Genomic DNA, 22,753 nt, shown 5'->3' on the forward strand with positions numbered 1-22,753 from the left:
GTCTAAGCTTGCCTGCGCGCAAAGATCCATGTGGTTAAAGTTTCGGATGCTTTTTTCCGGAGGTCCAAATTTGGGGTCGGGTGACCCTACCCTCCCCCTTCTTTAATTCATATCCAAGTCCCTACTGCAAAGCTTTTAACCACACTAGATACTCTCGATAGGCAATTGCCTAAGCTTGTCTGTGCCCAAAGATCCATGTGGTTTAAGTTACGGATTTTTTTTTCGGAGGTCCAAATTTGGGGTCGGGTGACCCTACCCTCCCCCTTCTTTAATTTATAGCCAAGTCCCTTCGGCTAAGCTTTTAACCACACTAGGTACACTCGATAGGCAATTGCATAAGCTTGCTTGGGCCCAAAGATCCAGGTGGGTATAGTTACGGATTTTTTTTGAAGGTCCAAAGTTGGGGTCGGGTGACCCTCCCCTCCCCTTCTTTTATTCATAGCCAATTCTATACGGCAGAGCTTTTTACCACATTAGGAACACTCGATAGGCAATTGCCTGAGCTTGCCTGGCCCAAAGATCCATGTGGTTTAAGTTTCAGATTTTTTTTTCGGAGGTCCAAATTTGGGGTCGGGTGACCCTACCCTCCCCATTCTATAATTTATAGCCAAGTCCTTACGGCAAAGCTTTTAACCACACTAAGTACACTCGATAGGCAATTGCATAAGAGCGCTTGGGCCTAAAGATCCAGGTGGGTAAAGTTTTTTTTTTGGAAGTTGTGTTCGGGTGACCCTATCATCCCCCTTATGTATTTCATAGCAATGTCACTACGGCAAAGCTTTTGTCCACACTAGGAACACTCAATAGACACTTGCCTAAGGTTGCCTGGAACCAAATACATAGTTAGGTAAAGTTATGGAAATTTTTTTTTTAGAGGTCCAAAGTTGGGGTCGGGTGACCCTATCTTCTCCTTTATTTAATTCATAGCAAAGTCCATACGGCAAAGCTTTTGTCCACACTAGGTACACTCGATAGGCACTTGCCTAAGGTCGCCTGAACCTAAATACCCAGGTTGGTAAAGTTCCGGAATTTTTTTTTAGAGGTCCAAAGTTGGGATCGGGTGACCCTACCGTCCCTCTTATTTAATTCATAGCAAAGTCCCTACGGCAAAACTTTTGTCCACACTAGGTAAACTCGATAGGCAATTGCATGAGCTTGACTTGACCTAAAAACCCAAGTTTGTAAAGTTACGGAACTTTATTTTGAGAGGTCCAAAGTTGGAGTCGGGTGACCCTACCATCCCCTCATTTAATTCAGAGCAAAATCCCTACGGCGAAACTTTTGTACACACTATGTACACTCGATACGCACTTACCTAACGTTGCCTGGACCCAAATACCCAGGTGGGTAAAGTTACGGAACTTTATTTCAGAGGTTCAAAGTTGGGGTCGGGTGACCGTAACATCCCCCTTTTTAATTCATATTGAAGTCCATATGACAAAGCTTTTGTCCAAACTAGGTACACTCGATAGGCACTTGCCTAAGGTTGCCTGGAACCAAATACACAGGTGGGTAAAGTTACAAAACTTTTTTTAAAGGTCCAAACTTTGGGTCGGTTGACCCTACCATCCCCCTTATTTAATTCATAGCAAAGTCCCTATGACAAAGCTTTTGTCCAAACTAGGTACACTCGATAGGCACTTGCCTAAGGTTTCCTGGAACCAAATACACAGGTTGGTAAAGTTACGGAACTTTTTTTTCAGAGGTCCAAAGTTGGGGTCGGTTAATCCTACCATCCCCTTATTTAATTCATAGCAAAGTCCCTACGGCAAAGCTTTTGTCCACACTAGGTACACTCGATAGGCACTTGCCTAAGGTTGTCTGGACACAAATACTCAGGTGGGTAAAGTTACGGAACTTTTTTTTCAGAGGTCCAAATTTGGGGTCGGGTGACCGTACCATCCCCTTTATTTAATTCATAGCAAAGTCCCTACGGCAAAGCTTTTGTCAACACTAGGAACACTCGATAGGCACTTGCCTAAGGTTGCCTGGACCCAAATACCCAGGTGGATAAAGTTACGGAACTTTATTTCAGATGTCCAAAGTTGGGGTCGGGTAACCCTAACATTCCTCTTATTTAATTCATAGCAAAGTCCCTAAGGCAAAGCATTTGTCCACACTAGGTACACTCGATTAGCACTAACCTAAGGTTGCCTGGACCCAAATAGCCAGGTGAGCAAAGTTACGGAACTTTTTTTAGTGAAGTCCCTACGACAAAGCTTTTGTCCTTACTAGGTACACTCGATAGGCACTTGCCTAAGGTTGTCTGGACACAAATACTCAGGTGGGTAAAGTTACGGAACTTTTTTTTCAGAGGTCCAAATTTGGGGTCGGGTGACCGTACTGTCCCCTTTATTTAATTCATAGCAAAGTCCCTACGGCAAAGCTTTTGTCAACACTAGGAACACTTGATAGTCACTTGCCTAAGGTTGCCTGGAACCAAATACTCAGGTGGGTAAAGTTACGGAACTTTATTTCAAAGGTCCAAAGTTGGGGTGGGTAACCATACCATCCCCCTTTTTTAATTTATAGTGAAGTCCCTATAACAAAGCTTTTGTCCAAACTAGGTACACTCGATAGGCACTTGCCTAAGGTTGCTTGGAACCAAATACCCAGGTGGGTAAAGTTACAAAACTTTTTTTAGAGGTCCAAAGTTGGGGTCTAGTGACGCCACCATCCCCCTTATTTAATTCATAGCAAAATCCCTACGGCAAAGCTTTTGTCAACTCTAGGTACAATCAATAGGCACTTGCCTAAGGTTGTCTGGACCCAAATACCCAGGTTGGTAAAGTTACGGAACTTTTTTTTCAGAGGTCCAAAGTTGGGGTCGGAGACCGTACCATCCCCTTTATTTAATTCATAACAAAGTCCCTACGGCAAACTTTTGTCAACACTAGGAACACTCGATAGGCACTTGCCTAAGCTTGCCTGGACCCAAATACGTAAACTCAGGTAGGTAAAAGTTCAGATGTCCAAAGTTGGTATCTGGTGACCCTATCATCCCCCTTATTTAATTCATAGCAAAGTCCCTACGGCAAAGCTTTTGTCCAAACTAGGAACACTCGATAGGCACTTGCCTAAGGTTGCCTGGACCCAAGTACCCAGGTGGGGAAAGTTACAAAACTTTTTTCAGAGGTCTAAAGTTTGGGTCGGGTGACCCTACCACCCCCTTATTTATTTATAGCAAAGTCCCTAAGGAAAAGCTTTGTCCACACTAGGTACACTCAATAGGCACTTGCCTAAGTTTGCCTGGACCCAAATACCCAGTTGGGTAAAATTACGAAACATTTTTTTCAGAAGTCCAAAGTTGGGGTCGGGTGACCGTACCATCTCCCTTTTTTAATTCATAGCAAAGTCCCTACGGCAAAGCTTTTGTCCACACTAATAACACTCGATAGGGACTTGCCTAAGGTTGCCTGGACCAAAATACCCAGGTCGGGAAAGTTACAAAACTTTTTTAAGATGTCCAAAGTTGGGGTCGGTTGACCCTGCCATCCCCCTTTTTTAATTCATAGTAAAGTCCCTACGGAAAAACGTTTGTCCACACTAGTTACACTCGATGTGCACTTGCCTAAGGTTGTTGGACCCAAATACCCAGGTGGGTAAAGTTACGGAACTTTTTTCAGAGGTCCAAAGTTGGGGTCGGGTGACCGTACCATTCCCTTTATTTAATTCATAGCTAAGTCCCTACGGTAAAGCTTTTGTCAACACTAGGAACACTCAACAGGCACTTACCTAAGGTTGCGTGGACCCAAAAACGTAAACTCAGGTAGGTAAAATTATGGAATTTTTATTTGGAGGTCCAAAATTGGGGTCTGGTGACCCTACCATCCCCCTTATTTAATTCAAAGCAAAGTTCCTACGGCAAAGCTTTTGTCCACACTAGGTACACTCTATAGGCACTTGCCTAAGGTTGCCCGGACCCAAATATCCAGGTGGGTTAAGTTACGGAACTTTTTTTGTGGTCCAAAGTTGGGGTCGGGTAACCCTAACATTCCTCTTATTTAATTTATAGCAAAGTCCCTAAGGCAAAGTATTTGTCCACACTAGGTACACTCGATTAGCACTAACCTAAGGTTGCCTGGACCAAAATAGCCAGGTGAGCAAAGTTACGGAACTTTTTTTTAGAGGTCCAAAGTTGGGGTCGGATGACCCTACCAGTTCCCTTATTTAATTCATAGCAAATTCCCTACGGTAAAGCTTTTGTCATTACTAGGTACACTCGATATGCACTTGCCTATGGTTGCCTGGACCCAAATACCCAGGTGGGTAAAGTTACGGAACTTTTTTTTAGAGGTCCAAAGTTGGGGTCGGGTGACCCTACTATCCCCTTATTTAATTAATAGCAAAGTCCCTACGGCAAAGCTTTTGTACACACTAAGACCACTCGATAGGGACTTGCCTAAGGTTGCCTGGACCAAAATACCCAGGTGGGGAAAGTAACAAAACTTTTTTTAGAGGTCCAAAGTTGGGGTCGGTTGACCCTGCCATCCCCATTTTTTAATTCATAGTAAAGTCCCTACGGAAAAACGTTTGTCCACACTAGTTACACTCGATAGGCACTTGCCTAAGGTTGTTGGACCCAAATACCCAGGTGGGTAAAGTTACGGAACTTTTTTTTCAGAGGTCCAAAGTTGGGGTCGGGTGACCGTACCATTCCCTTTATTTAATTCATAGCTAAGTCCCTACGGTAAAGCTTTTGTCAACACTAGGAACACTCAACAGGCACTTACCTAAGGTTGCGTGGACCCAAAAACGTAAACTCAGGTAGGTAAAATTATGGAATTTTTATTTGGAGGTCCAAAATTGGGGTCTGGTGACCCTACCATCCCCCTTATTTAATTCAAAGCAAAGTTCCTACGGCAAAGCTTTTGTCCACACTAGGTACACTCTATAGGCACTTGCCTAAGGTTGCCCGGACCCAAATATCCAGGTGGGTTAAGTTACGGAACTTTTTTTGTGGTCCAAAGTTGGGGTCGGGTAACCCTAACATTCCTCTTATTTAATTCATAGCAAAGTCCCTAAGGCAAAGTATTTGTCCACACTAGGTACACTCGATTAGCACTAACCTAAGGTTGCCTGGACCAAAATAGCCAGGTGAGCAAAGTTACGGAACTTTTTTTTAGAGGTCCAAAGTTGGGGTCGGATGACCCTACCAGTCCCCTTATTTAATTCATAGCAAATTCCCTACGGCAAAGCTTTTGTCATTACTAGGTACACTCGATATGCACTTGGCTATGGTTGCCTGGACCCAAATACCCAGGTGGGTAAAGTTACGGAACTTTTTTTTAGAGGTCCAAAGTTGGGGTCGGGTGACCCTACTATCCCCTTATTTAATTAATAGCAAAGTCCATACGGCAAAGCTTTTGTCCACACTAAGACCACTCGATAGGGACTTGCCTAAGGTTGCCTGGACCAAAATACCCAGGTGGGGAAAGTAACAAAACTTTTTTTAGAGGTCCAAAGTTGGGGTCGGTTGACCCTGCCATCCCCATTTTTTAATTCATAGTAAAGTCCCTACGGAAAAACGTTTGTCCACACTAGTTACACTCGATAGGCACTTGCCTAAGGTTGTTGGACCCAAATACCCAGGTGGGTAAAGTTACGGAACTTTTTTTTCAGAGGTCCAAAGTTGGGGTCGGGTGACCGTACCATTCCCTTTATTTAATTCATAGCTAAGTCTCTACGGTTAAGCTTTTGTAAACACTAGGAACACTCAACAGGCACTTACCTAAGGTTGCGTGGACCCAAAAACGTAAACTCAGGTAGGTAAAATTATGGAATTTTTATTTTGAGGTCCAAAATTGGGGTCTGGTGACCCTACCATCCCCCTTATTTAATTCATAGCAAAGTTCATACGGCAAAGCTTTTGTCCACACTAGGTACACTCTATAGGCACTTGCCTAAGGTTGCCCAGATCCAAATATCCAGGTGGGTTAAGTTACGGAACTTTTTTTTGTGGTCCAAAGTTGGGGTCGGGTAACCCTAACATTCCTCTTATTTAATTCATAGCAAAGTCCCTAAGGCAAAGCATTTGTCCACACTAGGTACACTCGATTAGCACTAACCTAAGGTTGCCTGGACCCAAATACCCAGGTGGGTAAAGTTACGGAACTTTTTTTTAGAGGTCCAAAGTTGGGGTCGGGTGACCCTACTATCCCCTTATTTAATTAATAGCAAAGTCCATACGGCAAAGCTTTTGTCCACACTAAGACCACTCGATAGGGACTTGCCTAAGGTTGCCTGGACCAAAATACCCAGGTGGGGAAAGTAACAAAACTTTTTTTAGAGGTCCAAAGTTGGGGTCGGTTGACCCTGCCATCCCCATTTTTTAATTCATAGTAAAGTCCCTACGGAAAAACGTTTGTCCACACTAGTTACACTCGATAGGCACTTGCCTAAGGTTGTTGGACCCAAATACCCAGGTGGGTAAAGTTACGGAACTTTTTTTTCAGAGGTCCAAAGTTGGGGTCGGGTGACCGTACCATTCCCTTTATTTAATTCATAGCTAAGTCTCTACGGTTAAGCTTTTGTAAACACTAGGAACACTCAACAGGCACTTACCTAAGGTTGCGTGGACCCAAAAACGTAAACTCAGGTAGGTAAAATTATGGAATTTTTATTTTGAGGTCCAAAATTGGGGTCTGGTGACCCTACCATCCCCCTTATTTAATTCATAGCAAAGTTCATACGGCAAAGCTTTTGTCCACACTAGGTACACTCTATAGGCACTTGCCTAAGGTTGCCCAGATCCAAATATCCAGGTGGGTTAAGTTACGGAACTTTTTTTTGTGGTCCAAAGTTGGGGTCGGGTAACCCTAACATTCCTCTTATTTAATTCATAGCAAAGTCCCTAAGGCAAAGCATTTGTCCACACTAGGTACACTCGATTAGCACTAACCTAAGGTTGCCTGGACCAAAATAGCCAGGTGAGCAAAGTTACGGAACTTTTTTTTAGAGGTCCAAAGTTTGGTTCGGGTGACCCTACTATCCCCTTATTTAATTAATAGCAAAGTCCCTACGTGAAAGCTTTTGTCCATACTAGGTACACTCGATAGGCACTTGTCTAAGGTTGCCTGGACCGAAATACCCAGGTGGGTAAAGTTATGGAACTTTTTTTTGAGGTTCAAAGTTGGGGTCGGGTGACCCTACCATCCCCCTTACTTTAATTCAAAGCAAAGTCCCTACGGCAAAGCTTTTGTCCACACTATGTACACTCTATAGGCACTTGCCTAAGGTTGCCCGGACCCAAATACCAAGGTTTGGAAAAGTTACGAATCTTTTTTTTAGAGGTCCAAAGTTGGGGTCGGTGACCCTACCATCCCCCTTATTTAATTCATAGCAAAGTCCCTACGGCAAAGCTTTTGTCCACACTAGGTTCACTCGATAGGCACTTGCCTAAGGTTGTCTGGACACAAATACCTAGGTGGGTAAAGTTACGGAACTTTTTTTAGAGGTCCAAAGTTGGGGTCGGGTGACCCTGCCATCCCTCTTATTTAATTCATAGCACAAATTTAGGTCCCTACGGCAAAGCTTTTGTCTACACTAGGTACACTCGATGGGTACTTGCCTAAGGTTACCTGGACCCAAATACCCAGGTGGGTAAAGTTACGGAACTTTTTTTGAGAGGTCCAAAGTTGGGGTCGGGTGACCCTACCATCCCCCTTATTTAATTCATAGCAAAGTCCCTAGGTAAAGATTTTGTCCACATTAAGAACACTCGATAGGCACTTGCCTAAGGTTACCTGGACCCAAATACCAAGGTGGGTAAAGTTACGGAACTTTTTTTAAGATGTCGAAAGTTAGGGTCAGGTGACCCTACCATCCCCCCTTATTTAATTCATAGCAAATAGGTAAAATTATGGAACTTTTTTTAGAGCACCAAAATTGGAGTAAGGTGAAAAGCAAAGTTGCGCACCCTACATTGATAATATAGTTCTCATTCATTTAACAAAAAGGAGGATTAAATCTGCGTTTTCGACACAAGTAAGTTTTCAGAATCGTTTTTGTTGAAAGGATATCGTCTAAATAGTTTATACATTGTCTATAAGTTTAATCTACAGAAAATGTTATTTTATGAACTATTTGACAGGATGCTGAAAGTAAGGAAAGCCATTTCACACAGCACATATTATCTAGTTGAAAAGTTATAAAATAATAGGAACACTGTTAACACTTCAGATGATTTAACATAACAAAGAAATGTATCAACACAATATAAACAGTCAACTGACGACAATAAATACTAAGTTGAGCGATTCATTTTTGAGGAAACTACTTAAGTCTTTTGTAAACAAATGTCGACGGTGGACGACTACGGATTACAAACGACAGACATCAATGTTCGTGAAAAGTTAACACGCACCCTGTAGGGCAGGTTAGAAATGATAGTGAATGTGTATTCATTAATACACAATATTACTTTTAACTATTATTTTCCACTAAGCAATCCTAATAACCCCGTATAGTTTAATAAGCATTCTTGTTACTGAAAAAAAAAACATGTTGTTAATGAAGCTGATAATAACAATTTGTTTTTCTTTTCTAGTATGGGACTGTAGATTCATGTGACATAAATTGTTATTTTTTAAAAAATAAAGTAGTAGGGGACATCAACAAATAAAATTGAGAATGGAAATGGGGAATGTGTCAAAGAGACAACAACCCGACCAAAATAAAAAAAATACAAAACATGTTTTGAAACTTTCCATTTATGTTCTACTGGTAAAATTATTAAGGCAGGGATTTCTTTACCACAAATTACCTGTACGCAATTCTTCCATAGATATAAAGATTTGGTTTTGAAGTTTTGCTGTACCTGTAGAAACTTATTTCTAACGGGAAAACACATCCTTATTTATGGAAATATTGTTTACCGTGTCCGGAAATTAAGAAGAGATCCTGGTAAACTTATCGATCCGCCAACTAAACTTGTTCTAAAAGTTTACCAAATCAACACTGTAATTAGATCATTGTATATTGTTTTTATTGGTTTCAATATCGACTTTGTTATCTGTAAATTAAAGGGAAACTAAATATTACTATTATGTTATATACATATACACTTTCATGAATCTACAATCTATCGATACCCTTATCTTGGCATTGCACAAGGTCATGTTTTTCTCTGACTGTTTATGACATCTTTATACTAAATAAATTTGCTGTCGGGTGTGTACTGATTGATAATTTAGTCTTAGATACATGCTTTTTTTTATCAGTTGTTAGTGGCTTTGGACTAGCGTTCAGTACTGCGAGTATTATAAGATCTGTTCTCAGTGTCTTTTGTTTTTTTTGTTTTTAGGATGTACAAGTACCAGACCACATTCAATTGTATTGTTAGTATATGTATTTGTATCTATCTGATGAGTTAAGCCTTTTTCAACTGATTTTGATAAATCGTTCTAATATTGTTTTATCTTTGTTAGTATTGTATTGTTTTAATTTTAGTTTCTTGTGTACAATTTGGAAATTAGTATGCCGTTCATTATCACTGAACTAGTATATATTTGATTAGGGGCCAGCTGAAGGACGCCTCCGGGTGCGGGAATTTATCGCTACATTGAAGACCTGTTGGTGACCTTCTGCTGTTGTTTTTTTTTCTATGGTTGGGTTGTTGTCTCTTTGACACATTCCCCATTTCCATTCTCAATTTTATATAAAACATCAAGAGATATATATTCCAAAAGGTCCAAAAAGTATAGCCATATCCGTGAAAGGAATCAGAGCTTTGCATGAGGGAGATGCATTTCTTAATTTATAATAACTAATAGTCATGTCATCTATAAATGCTCTTATTGGTTGTTGTCTTCTACCTGATGACATTAATGGTCATCTTCCTGGTTTTTCAACTGACTTCATAATGAGGATTCACAGCTGCTGTAAACAAAACTAGGACAATGCACATCCCATTAATATTCCTTCTTATAGTCTCGGCCAAGCTGTGTTGAAATCTCCTACTGTAAATACTATCTCTATGTGATCAAAGTACTCCTGTAGTGTTGTGGTTGTCACAAAGTACCTCTACAATGTAAACAAAAGCAAGGTCTAGCCAAAGTCGCTTTTTCTTTTCCTTTGATTCTCTTGAGATCTGAGTCAAAACACTAGTATGGTCAATACATCCGGATACCTCTGTCATGCCTCATTTATGAACCGATAGGTCTATGCATTATTCATTACTTAGCAGGAACCTTGTTGTTGTTTGATAAAGCTGGTAGGATTTTACCCTCGATGTTCAGTATAGAGATGGTTCAAAACAGCTAAACTTTCATGGAGTTCTCTCCCTTCGGAAATAAACTATCTATCTGTTTTAAATCATGCATCTATCATCTTTCTTCTTCTCCAAACTACTCTCAAAAACTTCTAGAATTGTCTGGTTAGGTTGGAACATATACTGTATGGCACTGCTACTGCTCTTGTTTTCTTCAAAACATCCTGCACTTTGTTAACCTTCAGTTCTGACTCATCAATTGCAAAAACACATGTAGTTATATTGGTTCCTCTGGCGTTGCCAGTTTTTTTACATTTTTCCTGATCTTCCTCTCGCCTTTCATCACTTTGTGTGTTTTTTTAAATTTTCTTTGACGTCATCCTTTGAGTTTTCCAATTAACCAGATCATCTGGCGCCAAATAATCTCTTCATAGACAGAAACAGTTGTGTTGTGGATTGAACTCGTTCATTTGCCCTTTTATTTCTGTATATATGTTACCAGTATATGTGTTATTGCTATTGTTAGTGTTTTAAATTTTCCCCAGGTTTTTTTCCTTAACTGTAACAGTGTCTAGTTGTAGAGGTAATTTTTCCTACTCCATAGCATCTCTTTAACTATTCCTAAACCTTCTGAAGTCCACTCACAGATCCCTGTTCTTCTACTGTCTGCGGTTACTCTGACTTCGTGTTCTTTCTCTTTTCCCAGATGTAATCAACCCAAAATATCTCCTTTCCTACGAAGTAAATAATGGACGTCACTGTTCTCAAATTTTCCTGCTAATTTTGCTTCTAAGATGTTTTCAATGAGATCATCATCGAAAGCTTTCCATATCACTTTGTTTGCTTTAAATGGCTACTTAATATTTTCCTTCCTTGGCGGTAACATTTCTCTATTAACTGTTGGTTTTACCAGATTTATATCTTCTCCTTCCGTGAGATGTTATATCTCTGTAAGCTGATATATGTGTGCTATCCCAACCCCACTTCGCATGAAGGTCATGATAACTGCGGTTTGCTTTCTGAATAGTCTGACCAAATATATCTGTGCGTTGTTTGCCAAAATGTGTCGGCACACATTTCATTCCACTTTAATGGATCTTCAAATATCCAGCCTTCATGCAATATCGAAATATGGTTATGTGATGGATGTATAGAGAAAGCTTCGATATCAAATCGAAATCGATTCGACTTTGTCTTATGAAAATTGTTGATATTTACATCCGGGTATGTTTTTGGTAAGGCTCCAGGTATTGACAGCATACAAGCTGAACTGTTGAAAACTGATGTAGGCACAATAGCAAAAGTCTCTTGCCATTTATTTACAAAAAAATGGAAATTATATGCTACTAACGGTTAACGAGGCCGGGATAAGGTACCGGTATTTGATGTATCCACTAACAAATGTAAAAATATCAAAAAAGTATGATTACTTCAAAAAAAAAAAAAAAAAAAAAAAAATTGGAACAGGGAAGAAATACCAACAGACTGGCAAAAGGGAATTATAATCAAACTCTCAAAAAAAGGAAATTTTGAAGAGTGTGAAAACTGGAGAGGAATAACCTTCCTATCTGTACCTGGGAAGGTCCTCTGCAGAATCATCATCAACAGAATTAAAGATGCTATTGACAACATACTGCGTAAAGAACAAGCTGGGTTCCGAAGAGGTCGAGGCTGTATCAACCAAATATTCATCCTTAGAAATATTATAGAACAATGCATTGAATGGAACAGCCCCCTATTTATCAACTTTATCGACTTAAGAAGAGCATTTGACACTATCCATCGAGAAACCTTAAAAAAGATCATGGAAAACTATGGAATCCCAGGTAAAATACTCAGGATGGTACAAGCATTTTATGATCACTTCAGTTGTGTAGTCGAACATGAGGGTAAACATTCGAAATGGTTCCACATTAAATCAGGAGTCAGACAATGGTGTGTAATGTCTGGATTCCTTTTCTTACTGGTTATAGATTGGACAATGAAGCAAACAACATAGAAAAAGCGAGGTAACAACTGGGGAAGACTAGAGGTATTAGAAGATCTTGATTTTGCAGATGAAATTGCTCTCCTATCAGCAACAAGAACACAGCTGCAAGGTAAAACAGATGATATACAAAAGTTAGCTAAAACAACTGGCTTAGAAATAAACAAGAAAAAGAGTAAAATAATGTGTGTAAAGGCAACCAATATCCAGCCGTTTACATTGAACAACGAAGAACTAGAGATAGTAGACAGCTACACATACCTTGGATCGGTCATAGATACCAACGACAATGCAACATCTGACATAAGGAATAGAATTAAAAAAGCAAGAGCAGCATACTATAAGCTAAGAATCAAAGAGCTGAAAGCTCTGAAGAAAAATGACGCCACTGTCTCTAATATTGGGATAGTTTTTATGCAAGTCTTGATTTTCACATACCGTAATTAGTTTAACAATGCAACATGTATCGTAAGCATATAATTGATATTCGTATATGTGTGTGTGTGTGAAGTGAAGGTGACAACTGGCTAGTTTTTTAAGACAAATGAATAGGTCAAGACTAGCTGAATTGTACAAATAAATACCGTAGAAAGGCTTGTATATTTCTCACTGGTACATAGTCTGAATCTGAGTCCGTTCGCTTCCATTCACGTTTGCGCCCACTCATTTTCACCCCTTTCTCTTTCACACCCTACATGTTCGCACCCAATCTTAAATGGTTTTGTGTTTAATAACTATGTAAGCAAGTGTTTTCTTATAAGTATAATTGTTGTCATTGTCTCAAAATAAAGTGAGACAGCAATTTTTTTTTGTGTTGAATAAATCTTAATTATGTTTTGGATTTTAAAGGTATTGCTAAAAATAATAATAATCCTTTCTAAATAAAGTGGTATTTTGTCAACGTTTTATTTTGTGTTGAATAACTCTTAATCATGTTTTGGTTAGTGTATTGCTATAACTTGTTTCATTGACTTGTTTCAAAATGAAGTGAGATTCTGACTATGTTTGTTTCTGCGTGTTGAATAAATTTTATCATGTTTTGGTTATATTAGTGGATTGCTATATTTTGGTTTCTATGTTTTATTGTTTCGATGTTTCAGATCAATGGGACCAAGCTGTTAAAAACAATTATCTTTTGTGTTTTTTCCTTTAAAATCTTCAATGTTTTACTCATACCAAGCTATAAATACATTCAGTATTTACACCAAAGCAATTTAAAACAACAACCATAATTTTCCAATTATTCAACTTGAATTTGAATTAAAATTGGGCGTGAATGAGTAGAGTGTGAATGTGCGAACGTGTAGGGTGCGAAAATGTATTGGGCACAAACAGACCTGATGCCACACAGTCTGAACCCCCTTCTCCCACAAAATATTAAGTAAATAATCTTTTTGTTACTGCTATCAAAGGTCTAATGAAACTCAGATAGTTTCAAACATTTGTCAAAGAATTCTAGTCAAACTGGCACCTAGTTAAATTGGCACCTGAACGTCGTAGGAAGGCGTCCCAGAAAAATAATAAAATAGCCTTGCCAGACGTCATAATTATTTGGACTAATACATGAGATATTGTGTATTTTTCTGCATTATTTTAACCAGTTGAGCATTTTACAGGATTGTTGGTTTAATGCTGTTTAAACTTTACTGAAAAACAAACACCTTTTAAAAATTTGCTAATTATTTGGCATGAAAGTTTGATTTATTGAAAGGGACTCATAGTTTTCTATTTTATTTTAATAATTGACTTGTTTTTACAATTACACAAATTGTCTAATTGTTAAAACAACAGCTTTGGTAAGGGCTTCGTTGTTTACCTTTATACACTACATATTCACTTTCGTTCCGTGGTTTACCAAAATACACAACAACATATTCACTATGTACTTGGTAACAGTAATTAATTAATTGAATAGAAAATATTATATCAAATATTATTGGATGCCGAATTGACGTCGAATAGGTGCCGATTTGACTAGATGCCAATTTAACCAGGTGCCGACTTGACTTGTACGTTTCAATTCCTCTGCGATCGTTTGCGGTATTTTCTTGAGAAAACCTATTTTCCATCATCAAAGAGAAGAAGAAACTGCTTTAAAATGATTCTGGAACGCTTCATGATTGTTAAAATAAGTTTAATTCACTCAAAAACAATTTTAAAACTTGCGATTAAACAGGAAGTTTCCAAAGCACGTGTAAAAGAAGAAATTAACCGGTGAGAGTGGAAATCCGTATATGACAGATATCCCTATAGTACGACTTTGAAAGTAAAACAGTTCAATCCTTTTGTAAAACAATCTTTAATATACCTATCACATTAATGTTTGAATAGTCTTAAGCTTATTCAAACCATATAAGTCGGTATGAAACACCAAAACGGAATGAACAATAACCGATAACGTTTTGTAGTTTACAAATTCTAAAACTGGTTCCCGTCAAACTACAACACTTTGTTCGAGTGTAGTGGAATACAAGCAAAAACCAGTGTAAACTGGGTCCTGGCTGTTTTAATACTACACAATGATGCATAATGATAACACAAGCAGATTCCAGTTTGTTTGGAAAATAGGAAATACGAAACCAAGCGCGGTAGGCAGAGCAATGTAATGAAGTTCAGGTCGGCAGTTATGGAACAATGACTGCGTCATTTTCCAAAAATATGGACATCAAACCAATACAGTAGAAACACCAAAATGAAATTTATAAAAGCAATGTGATATCAGTGTTGCTATATGGGGCAGAATGTTGGAAGATAAGCAAGAGAGATGGGGATAGATTTAACACCTTCAACACCAGGAACTTGCGTAGAATCTTTAAGATATTTTGGCCAACTATGATATCCAACACAGAACTGCTACAAAAAGCCAAAATGCGCAGCATAACCAACACCATTAAGATCAGGAGATGGAGTTGGATAGGTCACATCCTGAGGATGGACCCTTGGAATGATTGTGGAATCGCCTTGACATGGACACCACCAGGAAAGAGAAATGTAGGAAGACCAAAAAAAAACTTGGAGACGAATGGTAGATAAGGGAAGAACATAATTTGGATGGAGAACATGGAGAGAAGCACAACAAGCAGCAGCAGACAGACTCAGATGGAAGGCTTCCATTCCCGCCCTATGCGACACATGGCGCTAACGGGAGTTGTAAGTTGTAAGTAATGTTTGTTTGTGTCATGGATGTTTGAAGCAAACATTGATATCGATATAATATCATGTCAGCATTGCCTATATCGAAGATATTGATTTATTGTTACATCTTGGACATGATTGACTCACATGGCGTGACACGGTACTTGTCTATCCCAAATTCATGTATTTGGTTTTCATGTTATATTTGTTATTCTCGTGGTGTTTTGTCTGATGCTTGGTCCGTTTCTGTGTGTGTTACGTTTCGGTGTTATGTCGTTGTTCTCCTCTTATATTTAATGCGTTTCCCTCGGTTTTAGTTTGATACCCCGATTTTGTTTTTTGTCCATGGATTTATGAGTTTTGAACAGCGGTATACTACTGTTGCCTTTATGATGCATCATCTAATCAGGTAAACTTTGTGCTATTCAATTGTATATGTATTTGGTGAGGTTCAAAGCATTTTGGCATACAGATTTTTTTTTCACGAATTAAAGCTTTGCCGTAGACACTTTTGTTTACCTAATTTGGACAAATGTTTTGTCGTAGGGACTATGTTATGAATTAAAGAAGGGGGGTCGTAAGGTCACCTGACCCCAACTTTGAACACAATAACACAAAATCCGTAACTTTACCCACCTGTGTCTTTAGGTCAAGACAACCTTAGGCAATTGGCTATCGAGTGTACCCAGTGTTGACAAAAGCTTAGCCGAAGGGACTTTGCTTTGAAATAAAGAAGGGAGATGGTAGGGTCACTCGACCCAAACTTTGGACCTAAAAAAAAAGTTCCGTAACTTTTCCAACTTTGGTCTTTGAATCCAGGCAACCTTAGGTAAGTACCTATCAATTGTACCTAGTGGGGACAAAATCTTGGCCGTAGGGTATTATTTTATGAATTACAGAAGGGGGATAGTATGGTCACCCCACCCCAACTATGGACTTCAATTAAAAAAGTTCCGTAACTTAACCCACCTGGGTTTTTAGGTCGAGGAAACCATAAGCCGTGCCTATCAATTGTACCTATGTTTTTATGAATTAAAGAAGGGGATAGTAGGGTCATCCCATTTCAACTATGGACCTCATTTAAAAAAAAAATGCGTAACTTTACCCACCTTGGTCTTTAGATCCAGGACAAACATTGCACCTCAATTAAGAAAGTACAGTAACTTTACCCACCTGTGTCTTTGGGGCCAGACAACCTTGGGCAAATGCCTCATATTTGTACTTAGTGGGCAAAAAAGCTTTGCCGTTAAAAAAATTATATGAAGGAAAGAAGTGGGATGGTAGGGTCACCCTACCCAAATTCTGGACCTCAATTTGAAAAGTTCCGTAACTTTACCTTCCTGTGTATTTGGGCCCAGGCAACCTTGGGCAAGTGCATATCATTTGTACATAGTCGGGACATAATCTTTGTCGTGGGGATTTTTTAATGAATTAAAGAAGGGGGATAGTAGCGTCACCCGACCCAACTATGGACCTTAAAAAAGTTCCGTTACTCTACCAACCTAGTTCTTTTGGGTACACGCAAACTTAGGCAAGTGCCTCACTTTTGTAAGTAGTAGACAAAAAAGCTTTGCCGTAAGGAACATTTTATGAAAGAGGGGAGTGAGATGGCAGGGTATACCTTCACTAACTTTGGTCCTCAACTATAAAAGTTTCGAAACTTAACCCACCTGGGTCTTATTACCCGGGCAACCTTGGGAAAGTGCCTAGCATTTGTACCTAGTGGTTAAAAAAGCTTTGCCGTAGGGAAATTTTATGAAGGGAAGAAGGGGGATGGTCGGGTCACTCTACTCCAACATTGAACCTCAATTAAGAAAGTTGGAAAAACGTTACCAACCTGGGTGTTTGGGACCAGACAACCTTGGCCAAATGCCTCACATTTGTACCTAGAGGGCAAAAATGCTTTGCCGTTAGGAAAATTTGAAGAAGGAAAAGGTCACCCTACCAAAATTTTGGACCTCAATTTAAAAAGTTCCATAACTTTAAAAACCTGGGTCTTTTGGCCCATGCAACCTTCGGCAAGTGCCTATAATTTGTTCCTAGTAGACAAAGAAGCTTTGCCGTATGGAAAATTTTATGCAGGAAAGAAGGGGGATGGACGGGTCACTCTATCCAAACTCTGGACCTCAATTTACGGTTCCGTAACTTTATCCACCTGGGTATTTGGGCCCAGGCAACCTTGGGCAAGTGCCTATCATTTGTACTTAGTGGGTAAAAAAGCTTTGCCGTAGAGAATTTTTTTATGAATTAAAGAAGGGGGATGGTAGCGTCACCCGAACCAACTATGGACCTTAATTTAAAAAGTTCTTTTACTCTACCAACCTGGTTCTTTTGGGTCCAGGCAAACTTAGTCAAGTGCCTATCATTTGTTCCTATTGGGCAAAAAAGCTTTGCCATTAGGAAAATTTTATGAAGGAAAGAATGGAGATGATAGGGTCACCCTACCCAAACTTTGGACCTCAATTTAAAAAGTCCTATAACTTTATCGACCTGGGTCTTTTGGCCCATGTAACCTCAGGCAAGTGCCTATCATGTGTTCCTAGTGGGCAAAGAAGCTTTGCCGTAGGGAAAATTTTATGAAGGAAGGAAGGGGGATGGTAGGGTCACCCTTCTCCAACCTTGGACCTCAATTTAGAAAGTTCGGTAACTTTACCCACCTAGGTCTTTAGGGCAAGACAACCTTGGGCAAGTGCCTATCATTTGTTCCTAATGGAAAAAAGAAGCTTTGCGGTAGGGAAAATGTATGAAGGAAAGGAGGAGGATGGAAGGGTCACCCTTCCCAAACTTTGAACCTCAATTAAAAAAGTTCCATAACTTTAGACACCTTTGTCTTTTGGCCCATGCAACTTTGGGCAAGTCCATATCATCTGTGCTTATTTGGCAAAAAAGCTTAATTTGCCGTAGGGAAAAGTTTATGAAGGAAAGGAGGGGGGTGGAAGGGTCTACCTACCCTAAATTTGGACATCAATTATAACATCATCTTGTAACAGTATTAAAATATTTGACTTTTCTACTCTTTACACAAGTATTCCACATTCCAAACTAAAAGACAAATTAAAAGAGTTGGTATTTCTTTGCTTCATAAAAAAGAATGGCCAACGTAGATACAAGTATCTTGTCTTAGGAAGGGATAAATCCTACTTTGTAAAGAATCATTCTGATTCAAACAAAAAATTCTCTGAAACCGATATTATCAAGATGCTTGATTTCTTGATTGACAATATATTTGTTACGTTCTGAGGACGTGTTTTTCAACAGACTGTCGGCATCCCAATGGGAACAAACTGTGCCCTTCTACTTGCTGACTTGTTTCTTTATTATTATGAGGCTGACTTCATGCAGGAACTTCTTAGGAAGAAAAATAAGAAGTTAGCAATATCCTTTAACTCTACTTTCCGCTATATAGATGACGTTCTTTCACTAAACAATTCAAAATTTGGTAACTATGTGGATCGCATCTATCCCATCGAATTGGAGATAAAGGATACTACAGATACAGTTAAGTCGGCGTCATATCTTGACTTAAATCTCGAAATTGACAATGAGGGTCGGTTGAAGACAAAACTTTACGACAAAAGAGATGATTTCAGCTTTCCAATTGTGAACTTTCCATTTCTAAGTAGCACCATTCCAGCAGCACCTGCATACGGGGTATATATCTCCCCATTGATACGATATTCCCGTGCTTGCGTTTCCTATCATGATTTTCTTGATAGAGGGTTACTGCTCACAAGGAAGCTATTAACCCAAGAGTTCCAAATGGTGAAGTTGAAATCATCCCTTCGTAAATTTTACGGACGCCATCACGAGTTGGTTGACCGTTATGGAATAACCCTTTCACAATTGATATCGGATATGTTCCTTACGTCGTAACTACAATCCCCTTCCCTTTCATGAATTTGACCTACCGAATTAGACTTTTTACCGGATTTGTAATCACATAAGCAACACGACGGGTGCCGCATGTGGAACAGAATCTGCTTACCCTTCCGGAGCACCTGAGATCACCCCTAGTTTTTGGTGGGGTTCGTGTTGTTTATTCTTTAGTTTTCTATGTTGTGTCATGTGTACTATTGTTTTTCTGTTTGTCTTTTTCATTTTTAGCCATGGCGTTGTCAGTTTGTTTTAGATTTACGAGTTTGACTGTCCCTTTGGTATCTTTCGTCCCTCTTTTATAAAAGTTTTATAACTTAACCCACCTGGGTCTTTGGGCCCAGGCAACCTTTGGCACATGCCTCACATTTGTACCTAGTGGTTAAAAAAGCTTGCCGTAGGGGAAATTTTATGAAGGAAAGAAGGTGGATGGTAGTGTTACGCTACCCAAACTTTGAAACTGAATTAAAAAGTTCCGTTACTTAACACAACTGGGTCCTTTTGCCCAGGCAACCTTGGGCAAGTGCCTATCATTTGTACAAAGTAGGCAAAAAAGCTTTGAGTATTGAAATTTTGTGAAGGAAAGAAGGGGAATTGTAGGGTTACTATACCCAAATTTTGGACCTCAATTCAAAAAGTTCCTTAACTTTACCCACCAGGGTCTTTAGGCCAAGGCAATCTTGGGCAAGTGCCTATCATTTGTACCTAGAGGCCAATAAAGGTTTGCCGTTGGAAAAAATTTATGAAGGAAAGAAGAGGGATGATAGAGTCACCCTACCCAATCTCTTGACCTCAATTTTTAAAAGTTCCGTAACTTTATCCAACTTGGTCTTTGGGTCCAGGCAACTTTAGGGAAATGCCTATCAATTGTACCTAGTGGGGAACCTAGTTTACCGTACGGAAGATTTTATGAAGGAAAGAAGGGGGATTGTAGGGTCAGCCTGGCCCAACTTTTGCTCCTTATTTTAAATGGTCCGTAACTTTACCCACCTTGGTTTTTGGGTCCAGGTAACCTTAGGCAAGTGCCTATCATTTGAACCTATTGGGCAAAAAAGCTTTGCTATAGGGAAATTTTATGAAGGAAAGAAAAGGGATTGTAGGGTCACCATATCCAAACTTTTGATCTCAAGTTTAAGTGTTCCGTTACTTTATCCACCTGGGTCTTTGGGCGAAGGCAACCTTGGGCAAGTGCCTATCATTTGTACCTTTTGTGCAAAAAAGAAAGCTTTGCCATAGGGAAAATCTCATGAAGTAAAAGAAGGTGATTGTAGGGTCACCCTTTCCCACATTTGGACCTCAATTAAAAAAGTTCCGTTACTTTACCAAGCTTGGTCTTTGGGCCCAGGCAACCTTGGGCAACTGTCTATCATTTGTACAAAGTTGGCAAAAAAGCTATGTCGTAGGGAAAATAATATGAAGGAAAGAAGAGGGATGGTAGGGTCACCAAACCCAAACTCTGGACCTCAATTTAAAAAGTTCTGTAACTTTACCCAAATGGGTCTTAGGGTCCAGGCAAGTTTAGGCAAATGCCTAACAATTGTACCTTTTGGGCACAAAATCTTTGCCGTAGGGATTTTTTTATGATTTAAAGAAAGGGGATAGAAAGGTCACCCTTCCCTTACTTTAAACTTGAATTAAAAAAGTTCCGTAACTTAGCCCACCTGGGTCTTTGGGCCTAGGCAACCATGGGCAAGTGCATATCATGTGTACCTAGTGGGTAAAAAAGCTTTGCGTAGGGTTGTTGATTCAGGGCCAGCAGCTATTGGTCTAACTGAGACAAGTGCTTTGATATTTTCATCATAATTTGTTCACATATCAATGTTCAAATTTCATTTATTTGACCTTTCTCCTGCATTACTGAAACAACGTTTAAAAACATTGTTTTAACCTTTCTCCTACATTACTTCAACATTTCAGTTTATGAAGTACAATCAATGTATATGTTCCGGACCATATGAGTATTTGAACTATTCGCGTATGGTCATGACCATATTGGTATATACTCATATGGGCGGGGTAATTAATATATTTTCTTAAAATACTTTTTATAATCTTCATAAGGTATGACCCTTCGAGTTGTTACGTCATTAAAAATGTCATTTTATTATATTTCAATAAAAAAATAAAAAAATATAAAAAATCATAACAAGCAGTTTCACACGGTTAATTTTACTCAATATTGGTAAGTACAAAAAGAAGATGTCAAACTCAATGCACATATTGTAAAAGGAAGTTTTGTTACTTTACCGAGTCTAGTGATTTGCCACGTTTATTGTAAAAAGTAGATAACATCAACGGCAAGGACCATAGCTTGTTTAATTTGATATGTGAATATGATGTACTGCAGTTATGTCACGATATTGAAGATCTTGAGCTTCTTCAAAACACCGTAGACCCATCGGAATGGCCCAAAACCTCAATATCACTGCACGCAGCTGCAAGGAAAACTAGCTTGTCACTCGCAAGCAAAAGGTGTAACTGGAAACGTTTCGTGTTCAACCAAGACGTGCAAATTCTAAGCATACATGCAAAAATACAATTAACGATGGAAACTCAGTAAGATCAACTGGCTGTGGTTTCTATATTTAATGTTTATGTAGCCTTGGAAATGTAAAATTAATACATTTTTATGTAAGGTTATTGTATTACTGAAACGTTTCTATATCAGGAGCTCTGGCCTTTGTTAGTCTTGTGCTATTTTAAATTTTAGTTTTTTGTGTTCAATTTAAAGTTTAGTATGGCGTTCATTATCACTGAACTAGTATATATATTTGTTTAGGGGCCAGCTGAAGGACGCCTCCGGGTGGGGGAATTTCTCGCTGCATTGAAGACCTGTTGGTGACCTTCTGCTGTTGTCTTCTCTGTGGTCGGGTTGTTGTCTCTTTGACACATTTCCCATTTCCATTCTCAATCTTATTGAGAAAAAAATACCTATATGGTCCAAATACTTAAATGGTCGGCCCGTTAATAACCAAACGAGTATAATACTCGTATGGTCCGACCATGCGCGTACGGTTGACGCGTATGGTCCAAATATTCATATGGTCCGGAACATATATAAAGACTTGTGACTTTCAACGAATATTCATTCATGATAAGTATAGCCAAGGATTTGTATAGTAAGAAGGACTTATGTCTTACTATACAAGTCCTTGGTATAGCAGACTGAACATTTCGTGCGAACTCTTGTTTAAAAGATTAGTTGACGAAAACGGCCCACGTCCAAATATACATGAATAAAAAAAAGAGTACTTTCACCTTTATTTATAAATAATATTTAAGAGGCAACACATGAATTCATTAAACGATTATGAAAATAAAAATATGTCGTAAATGAAGATATGAAACCTATTGGGATAGACATTTATTTTTAAATTTCATAGATGAAAAACACGTATCGTAATACATGACTGTTTACCGTTTTGTTTCTTGTTTTTAAATTCTGTAAATGGAGATAAATTTTTAACTTGTATTGTGACAAAATGGTAGGAGCTCAAATTATTAAAAAAACTAAAAGGATTTAACACCCGCATTACGACCTTCTGTTT

General features: G+C 39.0%; 1 protein-coding gene across 1 annotated transcript in view; it reads left to right on the forward strand.

Annotated features, from left to right (window-relative positions):
- The window catches only part of LOC134709993 (uncharacterized), a 162,760-nt gene that overhangs the window by 21,045 nt on the left and 118,962 nt on the right, over positions 1-22,753 (forward strand). The window lies entirely within an intron of this gene.

Source organism: Mytilus trossulus, chromosome 3, assembly GCF_036588685.1.
Source record: "Mytilus trossulus isolate FHL-02 chromosome 3, PNRI_Mtr1.1.1.hap1, whole genome shotgun sequence".
Classification (NCBI taxonomy): Eukaryota; Metazoa; Mollusca; class Bivalvia; order Mytilida; family Mytilidae; genus Mytilus; species Mytilus trossulus.